This window comes from Chiroxiphia lanceolata, chromosome 8, assembly GCF_009829145.1.
Source record: "Chiroxiphia lanceolata isolate bChiLan1 chromosome 8, bChiLan1.pri, whole genome shotgun sequence".
NCBI classification, from domain to species: domain Eukaryota; kingdom Metazoa; phylum Chordata; class Aves; order Passeriformes; family Pipridae; genus Chiroxiphia; species Chiroxiphia lanceolata.
In genome coordinates this window covers 32,294,667-32,312,225 of record NC_045644.1, presented here as the reverse complement: position 1 = coordinate 32,312,225, position 17,559 = coordinate 32,294,667, and the positions used below count along the sequence as shown (strand labels likewise).

The 17,559-nt window shown below is 40.5% G+C and overlaps 1 long non-coding RNA gene across 2 annotated transcripts in view; it reads right to left on the bottom strand.

Moving 5' to 3' along the window:
• The window catches only part of LOC116790415, a 181,472-nt gene that overhangs the window by 71,486 nt on the left and 92,427 nt on the right, over positions 1-17,559 (bottom strand). For both annotated transcript variants that reach the window (XR_004358346.1, XR_004358347.1), the window contains one exon: positions 10,308-10,379. This is a non-coding gene — a long non-coding RNA (uncharacterized LOC116790415). The remainder of the gene's footprint in view (positions 1-10,307; positions 10,380-17,559) is intronic.

Below are 17,559 nucleotides of genomic sequence, written 5' to 3'. Positions count from 1 at the left end.
TCAGAAAATCATAGGTTTTAACAAACTAAATGTGATGCACTGGAAGAAACAATCAGGTAAAGCAATATAGAGAAAATGTTTGATGCAGTCATCTTTCACTTTCTGTCTTCCTGGATAAAGAATGAGCAGGGGGATAAAGAGCTGTGGGAGATGATGCATCAACCATCTGCAGATAAAGACCCACAGCAACAGCTATTTGTCAGAAGCGTCTTGCACCATCTATAAACCACAGAGGCAAACATTTCTCTTGGCAAAAGCATCAAAACCAAACAAGTACCAGCACTATAAAGCTCACTGGGCCTAAGATAAATGCAGCTTTAGGCTTAGGACAGAGTGAATCGCTGTCACAAACATCCCATCCTGACAAAATTCCTAGTTAAGTGCTCGAAAGGGTAAGATGTCTGTCCTTGCTATACTTCCACAATTAGATGAAATAGTTTCATCCCCCATATTTGGAAAAGTGCCCATTCCCCATTTTTCTCTTGGCATTAACTGAACAAATTTATGATCTGCCATGTTCAAACTAGTCCCACTGTGGCCTTCTTTCATCTTCTGCATCCAGACTTCCACACGTAACTGCCCACATTATTGTACCCACTCCCATATCGTTTTTGTGGCTGACATTCAACAAAGTCACCTGCAATCTAAAATGTATGAAGGTGTCATTATTCATCAGAAACTTGTTTAACCTATATATTAAAGAAGAACCTGAGTAAACTACAAATATGTTTTCCATCATATACTCTGGGACAATCCCAGTTCACTGCTTTAACCTTTCTGAATTGCCTGGTGAATTCTTAAATGCATTTTATAGCAAAAAGAAAATTTCACAGACACTAGTACACCTAAATATTTATTCAGGTCACACATCATTCTTCTATTCATTGAACAGTAAGTAGCAATGAAAAACTGCTTTCATTATTCATTAGATGCAAAAAGGGGAGTAGAGCTCATGAAGCACAACACCTTGTGCTCATCTGTGGTGCAGGGAGTTATCAAGCTACTCGCTGCTGAGCAGGTTTTTCTGCTAGCAGGTGGTTGTATATCAGACCTCAGGTAACCAGTGTCATTCCTGAGTGCACACCAACACCTGGAATGAGGGCCCTAGTTTCCATAAGCAGTATTTCAAGCTTCTTCAAATTCGTAACTTAACTGTTTTATGCTACTTTCTTCTTTATCTTGGGGCCACATGGAAATTTAATCAAAAAGTTCGACTTCAGGCAACAGCCCAAATCACTTGTCCTCCAACCTCCCATGCCACACCTAGGTTGTATTTCACCCTGAAAACATGGAGGGTTAATACAACTCACAACTTTGTAGTGCAGGTGTTAGCTGAAAACACTGCTTTTGTTCTTTGTACTGAGGACCCATACAGTGTGTAAAGATCTTATTCTTAACCTTCAGAAGTGGAATTAGGAGGGAGGTAGCTCTCTCAGAAGTATTACTAGAAATAATGTGTAGGAAACAGAAAACGACAAGGTGATGCCCTTGATAAAGCACTGGGATGCACAATTAACCTACAGTTTAATGAAGAAAGTGAGTCCCTCAAAAGTTCACCACCTCAAGCTTCTAAGAAAGTTTTCAATCGCAGCAGTGAAATGAAAAACCTTTCCCCTGGTCACCCTCAGCACAGTGATATAGTGTTCACACAGCAGCTGGGAGAAAGGTCAGGACCTGGTGTGAACATGAACACGAGGCAAATGTGCTACAACAGTCATCTCCAGGCAAGTCTGGCTTGTGTTTTAAAGCCACCATAATGATGCTAGAAAGCTAGAACTAAAAAATTAACCTCTTTCTTGAACAGTTACAAAAGGCACATCCAGTTGCCCTGAAAGACATTTGATGAACAGAACAGTCTTCTTCATTTCAGAGGTTAAAATGACAACTGAAAGAGGCACAAGCTAATTGCCCTGGAGGAACCAGGGCTAGAGGTTTTTTTAATCTTTGGAGAGAGAAAAGAATTTCCAACTCCCACGATAATTTTCTGCATCAGCCTCTCAGCTTCTCCCTTGCAGTGTTGATAATAAATTACAGTACTTAATGCTTCCAGAATGATGGGAGGGAAAGTAAATTGTAATGGATCATTTGCCTTTTTTGGAGCATCATCTTACAGGGACGCAGTAATACAGGGTCAGATCGACTCTGGTAAAGCCCCACCACGTGGAAGTCTCTGTTGCTCTGGGCCAGCACCGTGCCTTTCCCCGTCAGAGAACAAATTCATCTCCTTGCATTTGCTTTTAAAAATGTTTCCAGTCAAAGGCTCTCACGCTGTGAACTGCTGAGCTCTCTACTAGCTAGGGAGAAGGAATTACATTCCTGATATTATATTGCTCTCCAAACAAACAAACAAAGCTAAAACCACTGCTGGCCAATGCCAAAGTTCCACCTGTGATTACATTTTTACTCTCACTCCTCCTGCACTTTAGAATGTCATTTTGCTCTGCAAGTGATGCCACTGAAGCCAGGGGAGTCTCAACAGTAAAGTACAAATCCACAGGAGCAAAAGGATTTGAATCTAATCCAACAGCTCCATAAACCATTTTCAAAGTCTTGGGCAGAGCTTTTGTAGATTTTTTTTTTGTTTGCTTTCCCTAGCTTGGTCAAAGAAGTGACAAATTAATTATTTGCATAAGTGTTCCCATAGAGCAGTCACGGTATTTTAGCTAACCTGACAAAAGACACCATCTGGCCTGGAGGAACAATTTGTTTCATCACAAGTGTTATGAGAACAGTTGAGAGCAAATCCTAATTAATACACAAGGCAAGTCCAATTTTAAAACCACTTCTCAGGAATTTATCAGATATTAATTTAAAGTAAGGATGGCACGCTTGGTGCACTGGCTTGAATACCAATAACCTATGATGTTTTTCCAGATCAAAAGTATGACACAGTAGTGCTGTATTAACTGAAATTTAGGAATAAGCTTTACTAAAAGTTTCAGATAGGGTTATTTCCTGTGGGCTTTTGATGTCATCTAATAGGAGAGGTTACAAAAGGAAACATATCTTAATGCATCATCTGTTATGTTACCTTTGTTTCAAATGAGTAAGTTTTTTTTAGGTCTCAAAACAGAAGGCAAAAAACAAAACCCAGAAAGGAAAATGGTGCTGCAGCACCTCTGACAAGGAAGCCATTATCAGTCTGCTTTCCTTGCTCAACATCTCCAGAGCATTTTGGCATAGGTGTCATACACTAACATCAGTGCAAGTGTCCTTAGTACTGCAGGATAACTGAAGCTGTAAAGGGACCTCAGGAGGACTCTGATCCCATCTTGGGTCAGATATGCGGTTGATCACGTTGCTCAGCTCACATTAAGCTCTTACTGCTTTTCACAGTCAAATCAGTATTGCAAAACATTCTGGTAACCAGCAAGTTGGCATTTGTAACCTCTTGAATGTTTATGTTCTTACGGGACAATGAGAAATGGAGTAGGAGGATGAGAGGACTTTGATTCCACAGCATCCCAGAGAGTGAGCAGTTTGGGTGATGTTACTGAGCACTGCATTGTTCCTGCCATGTTCCTCAAGCTGTAACTGGTAAAACTATTGCTCAGTTTTCATTGTTGCCTTTCAAATGTGCACAACATGGAGAACTCATACAAATATATACTACCACTTTACTTTGCCCTGCCAGTGGTTTTATTAAGTTGCTCACAGATCTTATACATTAGTTAGCACTGTGTGCTAACAGACTTACACCTGAAATCACAGCTGCTATTTTTTGCAAGATTCTAATAATTTTCAAACTGGAATTAATATTCCTTTCTGCTGCATAGTTCTGCTATTTCAAGTGAGATTTTAATTTTATTCTTGGGATTAGTCTTGAGAAGACAACATCTCTTAGAAGGTTTCACTATCAAATGCTATGGAACTGAGTTTTGTTTCATACTACAGGCTTTTAAGATGTTGGCACTTACTCTACAGTTCACACTAAACCTTTTTGCTTCAAAGAAATTAATACTTTAATAGTATATATTAGTCACAGCTCTCTGTCACATTAGTTCCTAATTTCTCTTGGTTTCACAGAGGCTTGCCCCTTTGAGAAATAAGTGACGTTTGGTTATGGTATAAGAGATTTCAACTATGTTCACTCCAGGTAAAGTAAAATGGGATGGAAAAACACAGGCTGAACATTCTGAGGAAAATGTTTAAGTTGGCTGAAGTGTCATTTCAAGCTGTCTCGAATTTTACCTTCCCTTGCCTTCAACAAATGCAGCATTAGCCCATCAAGGATGTGGGAGCACTTGACAGAACACCGAGCAAACAACAGTCTGCTTTGAACACCTGTGCTTTGCCAAGTCTGATGGAGATGCGCTGGAATCAGTGATTCTAGTTTTGCAGGATTTTCAAAACTTTGTGTGACAGCACATCCATTGTTTCCATAACAGTGCTCTGGCTCTGCATACAGGAGTGATATCACCCCTTAACTACTGATCCAAAACAGAATCAGCATATAAGAAATAGAATACAATGACTCAAAACCCCTGTTGCCAGCTTCAGAGGCATATGAAACTGTTGTATCTCTCTGTATTTCATAGGTAGATTGTTATATCCCGAGTGTTATTTCCTAGTTCATGCCTACCAAGGAAAACACACAAGACTTACCCGAAACATCACCAAAATTCAGTCTAAAATAAATGGTTTCTCCTTTGCTTCAGAAAATTCTGTATTTTATAATTTGTCAAGCTTGCATGTCAGAAAAGGTAGCACATCTGCAGAGGAGGACACCTGGTCATTTAATTCAGTCTAATTTGAAACATGTGATGACAACCTGCATTATATAAAAATAAAAATAGAAAGATGAAGAGCTAAATCTGAAATTCCAAATTAAAATCCTATAAATGGTGAAACACTAGATATCATAAAGTGTTTTCTTTTTCATAGCTATCTGTATAAATTAACTTTCTTTTTTTCCAAAATTTATCACATAATTTTAAAGAAAATAAGTCCTTTGTCAACAATATAAAGGCATATTCTTAGCTGGCAAGATGAACAGGATTATGGTGATATCCTGGTAGCTGCATAGTCTCCCATCAGCTTCAAGCATCTCCCTGGCCCCTGAGGCAGAGCACCCGTGTTTTTCTATGCAGAGATGGGGCTCCCAAGTCCATCCCTCTTAGCTGAGAGCAGGGAGATGTCTCAGTTAAACCACAGCAACTCTCTCATCAAAGCTCTCCACAGGGAACTCCCAGATGCACCAACATGTGTAACATTCTCCCCTCCCTGCTTTTTCTTTTGTGAGAAACATTCAACTATAACTAATCTTCAACTGAGGAGGAGTTTACCAGGTTGCTATTTTCTAAATTGCCTATAATGATGCCTATATCATCTGTCTTAATATCTAATTATGTTCTTTGACACACCATTAGACTGTGGTTGGTGTTTTCTGCAGCTGCATTGCAAATCCCTCTCAGGGCTACAAACCGCTCGAACAAAATAGATTCCCAGATTAAAAAAAAATAACAACATTAACAAATAAAATAATTTTAGTTGAGAGGTAACTTGTTAAGGTGAAAAATACGCTCATGGCCTTTTGTGTCCACTTTCCTGTAAAACAAAGATTTAAAAGCCTTTTTTTTCCCCACCTTAATTCACATTTAGACAAACTGGTTTTGCTGATAGGATGGGGGAGGACAGTGATTCTGGCCCTGCCAGTGAAATAAGCTGAATATTGAACAACTGAGCAGTGAAGTCATTTGAGGCAATCTGCCTGGGATTCTTCAGTTTTAGTCAACTTCTATCCCAGTCTGCCTTGGAAGAGAGGGGAAAACATGTTTTTTCCTTCAGTTCTGCAATCCCTCCCATAAGGGTGGGTGCTGCAGAGCTGACTGCAGGCAGAACAGAGGCAGCAGCTGCTGGGTACAGCAGAGTGAAATGGCCACAAAAACTCCCTTACCAGCCACAGCATCAGAGCCTGAGGTAGCCATGATTTCTGCCAGGGTGACAATTGTACTCCTCCCCCTATGTCAGCTTCTGGGACACACTGCAGAGGAGCCTTTGGAAAATATAGTGTGTGGGGTGGGTAAGGAGAGGTTGGTGGAGTCATTTCCCACCAGGATGGTTCCCCTGCATGGGCACATAAAACCTTGTTTGCCTGAGACCAGAGGGAAACAAAAATCATGACAGTAAAAAGCATGCACAAGGAGATAAAGGCGTGAGCCTCATTCTCCCTGGAAAAAAATGGGAGAAAAATGGCTTTCTTCCAGAGCATCCTTAATGGAGAGAGACATTCTGAGATCACCCCCAGTGATTTCTTGATTAGATTCAACAAGTGCTGCAGAACTGCATTACCCCAGACACAACCCACTGTTCTGCACTGAGCCCCATTTGATGTATCACACAGACACAAATCCTACCTCCTATTTCTATGAGAGACAAACTTCACAACAGCTGATTTTCTGGTTTACCTACCGGAAAGCTGATGTGAAAATGTCCTTTTCCCCCATTCCTTCCCTAGGGAAGAGGTGGCTGTGTCAGAGCATAGCATTATCTAATTGGTGTATCTGGTAGTTGATGATATTACCCTTTATCAAGTAACAAATTTGATCTTTCAGTGATCTAAAAGATGGGGATGCCTGTGCTCTGCTTCTCTGAAAATTTCACTTGGCATTCCTCTGTGTTCGATAACAGTGTATGGGTTTGGTATTTTTTCCCTTTGAAAGAAATGCAGCTTATTAAAAAGGTGCAAGAGAGGTAAATAAATAAACGAAAAAGGCTGAGTCACTAAGACAAGATGTGTGTTAACAATCCTCAAGGTTTGGGGCCATAGCTATCACATGCTTAGTTGTCACTGAAGTGAAAGGAAGTGCAATGACAGAAAATAGAGGCCTAACTTTTGGTTCAGCTTCAATGCTTTGAAAATGGAAATCACAGAAGTGCTCCTCTTCAGAAAGCAATCATGTTGTAACCTTCCTACTGACCTCTGCATGGAGGTGCTGAGAAATTCCATGCTTGAAAAGGTTGTAATTAGTAGTAATGATTAAGAATCATACAATAATTAGTACTTAAGAAAGACACTTGTCCTTGAGAGCTTTCAGTTAAAGATGAGAAAGAGATCAGAGTAAAAATGATCCAAATCAGTAATATGATACTTTGGAATAGAAATAGGATCTGCTTTTACCTATGGAAAGAGTCAGGCATGTCTCTGTAATTCCACTTTTGGAAAAGACAAAAGCAAAAGATGGAGTATCACTGAAGAATATTCCAGGCAAAGAAATAAATTAGCAGATATCGACTGGTAAGCAACATCCTGAGGAGAAAACATCTGTATAGCATTTGGAAACGAGATATTATACATTGTCAATTTTAACAAAATTTCTTTGTCACTGCAAGGTTACTCCAGTGAGATCATATCACATTCTTAGGATACCACCTCCAGGTGACCTCAGCTTCCCACCTCCGAATCCTCATACCCCAAAGCCTCACTCACTGGTTTGGCTCTTGCACTAGCAGGCACTGCTCCAACTCTGGCTCACCAAAGGGAATACTCACTAAACCCAGGCTCCAACAGAGACCTTCATCTCTGTTTTTCACAACTCTGATATCTCTCCTCTGGTCCTTACATCAACTTCGTACAGCTTGTGTTACTCGTCTCCTGTCTGCAGTTTCTCTGTGGCTCTGCTCTGCCCACGTCATTTACTCGCAGTGACTCCCAAGCCTGTCTGGAACTGCTCTTTTATTGTTTTATACCATGTGCTATTGCTCCTTAGAAGACTGAGAATATCTTCTGAACACCTAATAACAGCACAAGGCTGCCCATCTTCACATGCCAGCTTTCCCAAAATGTCTTTTCATATAAAACTCTAAGGCAAAAATCAGTGCAGGAAGGGAATCCATAATTAGCATTGCTACTTATGTGTCCACCCTGCTTCATTCTACAAGTATATTGTTAAAACACAGACTATCAAGCCCACTGGTTTTTGGTGCATTTTCTCCACAGATGTTTTTATCAGTCCTCTCTTCAGTTAATGAACCCTGCAGGCCAAGGCCCACGTGCTCACCCAAGGGACATGCTCAGCAATGCCTGGCACATTCAAAATTCACAGACTGATGAGAGTTTGGAGCACTTCATGTCTGAAGTGATTTCTGGAGTGAGTGTTTCACAAACTGTGCTGAAACTTTTTACTAAAACAGCCAGAGTATTCACATAATTAAGCCTAATGTCACTTCCAAAGGTTTTCCAAGTCAGAGATTGGTCTTATAGCAGGCACTCACACAGTGTTCCTAACCTCTCCCTTGGGTAGGATGTATGTTCATACTCATCCAGAAACTCATTCCTTGTTTTTAACCTAAATGCATTTTTCTTCTTCACCATTTTCCAAGTCTGTAAATCTGTTCATTACGTTATGCAATTTATTGCCTTCCTTGAATATTGCATTGTTTAGGAGGTCTCAGTATTATTGCTGCTTTCAGACCTCATTTTAACACTTCACCCCCTTCTCAGAGCTTCAGGGTCACTGCAGCTAAAACATAGAAACTCCTTCTTCATCCATGATACATCACCCCATGCTTCAGTCATCTTCACTGTTTCAGAGATGATATTCCCTCCTAACCAACCATCTGCTTCCACAGCCAAAAGCAGGTCCCCAGTGCTGAGCACCACAGTTCCCATCTCTAGGGATTCACATTTTCTCCCCAGCTTTTAAATCCTTCTCGAAAGACAAAGAAGAAAGGCCCTTCACCTTTGTTGGGGCTTAACCCAGCAGGCAGCTAAACATCACAGGGTCGCTCCCTCACTCCCCCCAACAGTGGGATAGGGAGAGAGAGAACAGGGAAAAAAAGTGATCGTTCACCACCAACTGATGCTCAGCCAGCTCCTGAGCAGATGTCCCTGGCCAGCTTCCCCCCAGGTTTACTGGCAGCATCATACACCTTCAGCTGTAAAGATAAATTACCTCAGAAAACAGAGTATTTGTTTCACTTTCTCCAAGGAAAGCTGCTGCAGGTTCCAGGAGATGAACTGTGCTTGGCTTCAAAGGTCACCACATGTGACTCCCCTTCTTTGACAGCACAGGCTGTTCCACACGTTATGCTGATCAGGGCCAGTTAGGAATCATTTTCCTTGCATTTAATTTTACATTGATTCAAGTAACGCAATCAGACATGTTGGCAAGATTTGTGCATATACAGCTGAGGAAAATGTACCTATTCAATTTGCTATTCGGTTTATTCCTTAGGTAATACTAATTGATTTCTGTGGGGAGTTGGAATGAGGACACAGAGAAGGGAAGACAGAAGAACCTCCTGACCAGATTTGCACCATCTTTTATGCCTAATGTAATAAACAAAAGTTACTTGGGTCACCTAAGGGCAAAATTGCCTAACTCTACGCCGTAAACACGTAACAATTTCATCCTTCTTCCTACCCTTATAAAATAAGTTACTTCCAACACAGCCACTGTCTGCCAGCAGTAACTGGGTAGTGCCTTCTCTGCCCCAGTCAGACAAGGTGCCACCCTGATGCAGGACACGCGTGCAGATTCAGCACAAGAGTACCTGGTGGGACATATACAGTGTAGAAAGAGTTGCCTGAACCAACAGTTGGGAAATGAGGGTCCTAATCCTGCAAAGACATGCAGGACATTTGCATGGCGAAGGGATGTCAGACAGACACTTGCAATGGGGGTCTTGAGCAGCATCTGAGCAAGAGGGAAGTTATGTGAACACGTGCTCATGTGTGTTCAGTCACCAGTGAAAGTGTGAAATCAATGTCATATAAATTGGAACATACACACAAAAATCTTACCACTGCCTAAAGACATATTTCCATTAGTATGTTCTCTGTTTCTTTCAATCAGCTTAGTATTTATAGGTTGGCTTGAAAAGAATCTTATTCATTATTTATAAACATTGATTTTAAGCAAGTCATTCAATTCATAACCATGAATTACCTAAGAAAACAGTGTTTACCTTATTTTTTCTCTCTGAGGAAAATTAAGCATTTAATTATTGATAGGATTTTACTGTTGAACTCAGTAAACAAGTCCTCAAAAATAACAAAGGGGGGCAGAGATAACTACCTGTGCTACAGTTAAACAATGTCAATAATAATTCCAGTGTTTACTGCATATCTTAATTTAAGGAAGTACTGGTGCTGATTTAGAAAGACAGCTGCATCTAATAAAAAACAAATAGCCCTTGGCTCCAGTATTTTCAGTACTTTTACATTTGAAAAGGTTCAATTTCACTAGAAGCCTTTATCTTCTGTCTAGAGCAGCTCTGCTGTGCAGACCACTAATTATGGTAACAGGTTGCAAAGAAAAATTCTGTGAAGGACACAGATCAATTAGTCAATGGCATTCACTTACCAATATTGATTAGGCCATGCATTGTTTCACTTCCCCCGTGATTCCTTCTGTCATGAGGAAATGGTTACACCTCTTCTGTAGGGCAGAGGAAAGGAGGAGTCATGAAAATGAAATGACTTTGAGGTTTATAAAAATCCCATCTAACTTGAATGGAAAATGGCCAATGAAATACTCAAAGAGCAAAAGGCAATAAAACAGCTCAGGCTCAGCTCTTTGCTTTGATCATGCAGCCCTATGGTGAGACCATTTGGCACAGTATCTATCATACAAACTAAAGAACAGGCCAAGAGCACCCAGGAATGAAACTCTGCCAAAGTACTGGCTTTCAATCATTTTTTAGATAACACTTTATTTTCCCCCTTCAATCTCAATCTCTTACAAATTCATGTAGTCCTAATTTCCATTTCCTGGACCTTTGGGTTATCTCCAATTTTTGATTATCCTTATTCTGTAAACATTTTCTGTCTCCTGATGATAGGTCTGTCATACATAGCCAAGAATACACATAGCTGTTCTGCTAGTACATTCTCCTGATAAATCTGCTGCTTTAGCAGTCCTTAAAATGTCAGCTTTTTCATTACTGCAATATTTTTTACTCCATTAAAAAAACTTACAGCAAACTATTAATTTTTTATAGGTTATCAGTTACAATCCATTTATATCCAGGCAAAGTGCAACAGTTTATAAAATTGTGTGTTGTGTGGCATGCAACTGATGAGATGCTGTAACCTATTAAGGAAAAAATATTTCCCTTAGTCTGCTCTTCTGAAATTATTCTTATAGCTGAGAAAGTCTTATGGTCAGGCCAAAGACTGACTGTCTCCATCTGCATTCCTGCTTGTGTTTATTGCTCTGGCTAAGGAAGCCATCAGCAAGGAGATGCAGCCTGCCAGAAACAGGATAGTCTGAACATTCCTGCTGAGTTCCAAGCCACGGCAGCTGTGAACACACACAGGGACCAGAGGCACTTGCAAGCCCCCAGGGTGACCCACGTGCAGTGTCTCTCATACTGCACATCACTAGTTCACAAACTACACAGATGACAAAAGTTTTTAGATGCAGTCTTACTCTGCTGTACTTTTCATCTTAAAATCTCTCTCACCTGCCTGGAAATCTGTTTTTCACCAGCCCAGTTCTGCAGCCTAACTTATGCACATAGTGTGGTAAGTTCACTGACTACATCACTGCACCACTCAATCATCACTGCAGTTCTCTGCTCAGGCCTGCCCGTGTCCGCCCTGTTTTCCTGCGCTGCCCTTTCTCATGCCATGTTTACCACAAAGGCCCAATCCCTCCTGAGTGCACACCACACTCTCCACCAGCACTCACCTCTCAAAAACACCCTAATATCTGCCAGCTTCCCCCCGAAGTCACTTTATGACCCTCTGCCTGCCCTTCAGGCTCTCCAAGTTGCCGGTGATGCTTCTCTTTCCCATCTCCCTCCTGGGTGAAGGGTGTCCTGCCAGATGCCAGCACTGCACCCTTGCTGTCACTGACACAACCCCCTTGGTATCTGAGCAGCCCTGCAGAAGGCAAAGCCAGTGGCTGCTCCTTGGACAGTTCACTTCCCAGCTCCTGCCTGCATCTTCTCCCTCCTCTCTTATCCTTTGCCATGTTAAAGCTACAATTTTATGTCCTGCAAAAAAAATGCACCTCTATAAACTAAATGTTTTGAGAGTCAGTGTAGTTAATTCTTTACAGCTGTTCCACTGTAATAAATACCCACAGAGACTTGCAACAGAGTGACTGGAATGTGCCAGTGAGAAAGGTGTGTGTGGCAACCGCCCACAGAGCTGTTCAGAACTGGCAGGATCATTTTCGTACAGGTAATTCTTCTGGAAAGAAGGGTTACATGCTGGCTTTGGAATGGCAGATATGCAAGGGGGAAATGACAGTTAAATCCCAAAGGCAGACTGCGACGCAGAAAAAAACCCCAGGGATTACTCTGAAGTTTCTGATCCAGTGCTCTGGAGTCTTTAATGTGAATTAAGGGTGTTTTAGAAGGACATAGTGTAGGTCTTATTCCTCAGCTCAGGGAACACTAAGACGGAAGACACCCACTCATGCATCTTAGGGACTCATGGGTGCTCCTGGATTTAATACAGGAATGGAAAATACCAAGAAATTTACCAATCTATTTAATGTGGTCAAACCCACATCATGTTGGCTGGAGCCTGCCTTGACTTCTTTTCCGGTCCATTTTTCATATTTTTAGCTATTCTATGTCTTCACAGACCTGTAATTTGAAAAGTAAGGCTGAATTTCAATTCTATAGCAAAAGATTCACACAGAAATATTTCTTCTGGAAAATTCCTTCTGAAGCCAGCCCAGAACAATTCTAGGGCTGTTGGGTAGAGAGGCCTGTCCTTGCTGTCTCTGTCAATGAAATGTAAAATCCAAAGAATGGGTGCCTCTATACAATTGCATTGATAATATTTCCTAATTATTTTTCTTGTTATTAATGTCTTATTAACTGCCACACTTAGTCATTGCTTCTGAAAGCTACTGCATTACAAATAATCCAAAGCATTCTTAACTAAATGAGAGGAAAAAAGAACAAAGATAGTAAAGTTATTTTGTTTGCTTTGTTTCCCACTCTGTTTCATCAATCATTATTACATATTACCTGTAATTCTGTTGCTCTCATAAAAACCTTTTATTCTTGACTTGTTGCTCTCATAAAAACCTTTTATTCTTGACTTCGGGGATATATTTTAAGAAGTTACTAAGTTTAGAAACCAACAGGCCACCCAAGTAATTTTTCTAACTTACCCACAGTTCTCTTTTGTTCACACAGAGGGAAAAAAAAGTAGTAAAAAAATCAGTAGGTTGCAATTGAACTCAAGAAGTAACAGCCTGCAGATTTCAATGTCCTACTTGGTCTTCTTTTTTTATCCCTTCTTTTAGCCCTTCCAGTCTGGCAGAGGCAAGCCACCCTCTCAGCACCTCAGGGTGACCTTATGGTCCACACAGCAACTGCTTGGTAGGATCTTGGTTTAAAAACCACAGGATAACCCCATGAGGATGTAATGTGCTCTTTACGTTCCCTTCTCGAATTTGCATTGAGGTACAACCACCTTGATTAGAGATGTGAAATGCATTTTAACATGTCCAGTAACTAGTTTTCCATAATTTTAGTTTTCACATAACTTTAGAGCATAGATGTTCTTTCCCAGCTAAATAAAAAGATGCATATAACACATGGATAGATATACTTAAAAGCACTGTACATATGGGTTACAAGATACCTTAAGTATCACTAAAAATAGAACAGAACAGTACAGAAGTTGTTCTGCTTAAGTATTGCAATGTCTCACAGGAACACTTTAAAGGAGAAAGTACAATATTCACACTTGGTATTCACAGCCTGTTCATTACACATTTCTAGAAATGTGCCCCCTCCCCAGCCTTAATTAAAAAGAAAGCTTAAAGAGTAGGAGGAACAAAAATATTCTCAACTTCAATGACAGTATTGGAAAATAATTATTTCCAAACTGCTTATCTGTTAAAAAAAAAGCTGGCAAGCTACCAGGATCTTGATTGCTGTAAGCAATTTTATAACTGCTCTATACAGATAAATTTAACAAAGAAATTAATTTCAGTCTCATAATAAGTCTCATCTCATTACCACAACGTCTGTGCTGCAACGGAGTCTTGTGCAAAGAACTGCTGGTGGAGGATTTTGTCTGCAGACATTAAACAACTGCCTTGAAAAACTCCACCTTAGAACTCTGAGTGACATTAAACATAATTCTTCCTAATTGTGAAATAGGAAGTGAAATATTGTGAAATAAAGCGAAAATCCTCCCGGTTTCACTTGTATTTTGCCCACTGGATTTGAGGAAAGCTTCTTGACTGGGAGTGTTAACTGGGAACACCACACTGCTGGTACAAGAAGATCCCTAAAGCACCTGGATGAGAATCACATGGTGCAGGTGCTGAGGGAGCCCACTGGAGAATGTGTCCTCCCTGGTTTGTTGCTTGTTAACAGAGAGGTTCTCATGATTAGTGGCTGTCCTGGCCCCAGTGACCATGAAGAAATCGAGTTTGAAACCTCTGGTGACAGGAGGAAAACTGTCATCAAGACTTCAACCCATCATGCAGTGGGCTGTACAAATTCGGGCTGGGTAATCACCAACTTGTGGAGTTTACATTGGCAATTATATCATGCACAAACACCCAAATACTTCATGCATGAGCACCATTGTGGGTCCCTTCACACTGAAGATAGTCTCTGTTTCTAAAAGAAGTAGTCTCCTTCCTTTGTGCCATCCGTGCTGCTCTTTACTGGGACTCCTCTTCACCGGGATATTTCTATTACGTCCCTGAGTCCTCCAAGTCTTTGAAAAAGCTGGAAAACACAACACAACCAAGATCCAAAATTAAAACTTGACAGCAGATACAGCAATACGATCTGGATGCTTTGAGCCAATTTATGGCCACTGTGCTTTGCAAAAAAAGGTGCAAAACAATAAGAGAGTGTGTAACAGCCCATAAATCCTGGCACAGCAGTTCTCGTGCTCACAGCTCTCAGATGGCACTGCCTGAGCACCACTCTTATGAACAGCCTGGTTTTTTTCTTCTACCATTCTTATTGGTGTTCTTGTTACGGCACATCAACTGGGGTATAGAAAAAATGAACACATGATATATCCTGATGAAAATCCTGATATGGGTTTCGGCTTTGCTAGTGCAAACTGGGCAGAATCTCATCTCTGAGAGCCACACCATTTTCTGCTCCTCCATGCTCCATCTAACAGACTGCAGAGCCCAGATTTACTGGCCCAGAAGGCATTTTTGTCACAAGGTACTCCTCACACACTCACTGGTGTACCTGACCATGCAGATCAATATCTCTTCACGGAGCACATGCTGTGAGCAGCAATAAAACAGAGCATTTTCTTCAATCCAGCACATCATTGCAACTTCAACTACATTTCACCATTTTTTCCCCAAAAACAGAATTATTCTCTTCACCAATTTTGCTTCCTTGGCATAAACTCATCTACAGCTTTATAGACAGTGCATGCATTTAATACAGCAAATAACCTTTTTTTGTTCTTTAATTTTTCCACAGAAAATGAAGATAAAAATCCTCCCCTAAGATTTTTTTTTTTTGGCTATAATTAAATGTGTCTGATTTTTTACTTAAATTTCCTATCTCCTCAAAGAGATTCTTCTTTGTTCCTTTCCTTGTTTCCACAGCAACCTTGCCACAACTCTCATTAAGCTTTTTCCTGTTTTCTTCTAATTCTATAAGGAAATCATGACTTTAGGGTTTGTTCTTTGTTTTCTAACAAATGCAGAGATATTTTTATTTATATCTTCAAACGAAACAAGGATTCTGGTACAATGGTCATCTCTATCTTGCAGTAATTAGATGATTCTGTAAAATTTCATTTAAATCAGCAGTACTGTCATCAGTCTGTCGTTTCACCAGGTTCCACAACCATCACAAGATTTTGCAGTCCAAACTGGGGAGGAATATTCTGTAGACTCCTTTTAAATACCTCATATGGGTGCATAAGCCAACAGGACTGAAGGAAAACATCCATTTAACTTAAAATTTCTCAATAAATACTAATTAGAACTAGTATCAGTCTCCAGTGATTACTACAACCCAGTTCTCACCTAGGGAGAAATACTGAGGCATCGTAGTTGAAAATTGTGGTGGTAATCCACATAAAGGCTGCTCACCCACACTCAGGGTGTAGGAGATACTATTTCAAAGGGAAAAAAGAGACTAAAGCAATGAGCTGGGTCTCTTTATGCTGTTTTTGCCCTGTGTTTCTTCCCTTTCCTTGCTTTTGCTTCCAGTATGTTTTATAAAATGCGCTAGAAATTACTCTATAGACAGATGCATCTATGCTTAGATGTCTCTATGCTATAACTGCCAGAAGTGCATCTAAATAATGGAATATCTCGTTTAAAACAACAGAAAAATCATATCAGGTTCTGTGCAACTGCTTCCAGAAGACATGAAAACAGACCTTTCCCCCACCTGAGACTCCCACTGAAGCCAAAGACAAGTCTTTCTGGGAGCTGTTGTAGTTTATAAGCTAATCCAGAGGGACAAGGGTTTATGTTTCTCCTCTAAGCAAAACACAATCGAAGTTCAGATGTGAATTATTTTCTGAGGCCAACAGATAACAAACAAAACTTCAGTTAGACTTTATTGCAAATGCTATTAGATTTAGCGTTCTGGTTCATACAAATAAATCATACAGACAAGCAGTTTGTGTCCCAACAGTTTCTGTACGTTTTTTACGCTTAACGGACTTCACTCTGGTAACAGATGTGGAGAAAGGGACCATCCCTAACACTGTGCATTTTACACACTCTGACAACTGGCTTTCAGATCTCAGCTGAGTGGGGAAACACAACTGAGAGGATTAACTTCCAGTTCCAGCCCACACCTTTGCCAACCACAGTTTTTCTTCCTCTCCTCCACCAACAGTGTATGCAACGTTCAGTGTCACTTCCTAATTTATTGGAAAACATATGCCTGAACCTTTTCAAAAGGATTGTCTTTATGGCCTGCTTTTTTCAGAACAGGTTGTTAATGGGACCTGTTTGGGGTTTTCCTACTGGGTCTGTGACACCTCAAAGTCAAGTCACTCCTCAGTTTCCAGACCTCCTCATGTTTTATGCCACTTGCATCAAGGGGTACATTTGCTATAGCAGCTGTTCCTTCATATTCAGTGGATTTCAAGCTTTTAAAATACTTACTTGTAAAAACAGAACAAACCTTAAGGTAAAGCATTCAAAGTACTATTATTTTCACCAGCTTGGAATATAAAAATACCTATTTTAGAAAAACCATCCTCCTACACTATATGGGGAACAGAAGTACAGTTGAATGAGAACTTCTCTTGAAAGATTTTTCTTTGCAAATGCACCAACTTATTTCAGCACTTTTCTACTGAGGCCTGACCTTTTAGTAAAGTTATCAATTTGAATTAAAAAAAACTTCTACTGACAAGGACTACTCAGCTCCAAATTGAGTTTTTAGTCCAAACCAGATAAAAAATTTGGCTGCACCCTTTCAGAGCACGTGTTGACTCTTCATGATACGACTGGACCAGGGAAGTGAGAGCTACACCTTACACCAGGTGTGATGGGGACCGGAGGGGAACAGAGAGTTTAGCTCTTGCAGAAGCAGCTGGATCCTTCCAGGCAGAGGTTTAATCAGCTCTGGCTTTCTGGCTGGCAACAAATGACACATTTTGTCCCTGTGGCCCTTAGAAGTTTT